Genomic DNA, 434 nt, shown 5'->3' with positions numbered 1-434 from the left:
TTGTTTTAGCGGAACTGGGGATTGAACTCAGGCCCTTGCGCTTGCCAGGGAAGCGCTTATTCTACTAAACCATCTCCCCAACCCCTTCTCATATGATTGTGCACACCAACATTTGTTTAAATGGGATCATATGATGCGTTATTGTATAATTTAAAAATATTTTGAAAAAAATATTTTGAGGAGTTTTCTCATCATTTTAACTGAGTTTGTTTAACTTTAGAGTTATTTCACTGTTTCGTAGAATTCACTTTTCCTGGGCACAGTGAGTTTTGAGAAGTAGACTTCTAGTGTTAGCTCCTTCTCCTGAAACTGTAGATTTCTTTTGCATTCGTACTTCCTCCTGAGTCATTTTTGGTGTGCTGTAGTTTTAAAATATTGTCTCCCATTGGACCAGCAAAGCTCCCCTTTGTCCTCCTACGTCACTCAGTCACTGA

Source organism: Octodon degus, unplaced genomic scaffold, assembly GCF_000260255.1.
Source record: "Octodon degus isolate 3935 unplaced genomic scaffold, OctDeg1.0 scaffold00006, whole genome shotgun sequence".
Classification (NCBI taxonomy): Eukaryota; Metazoa; Chordata; class Mammalia; order Rodentia; family Octodontidae; genus Octodon; species Octodon degus.
This window is presented reverse-complemented; position numbering follows the sequence as displayed.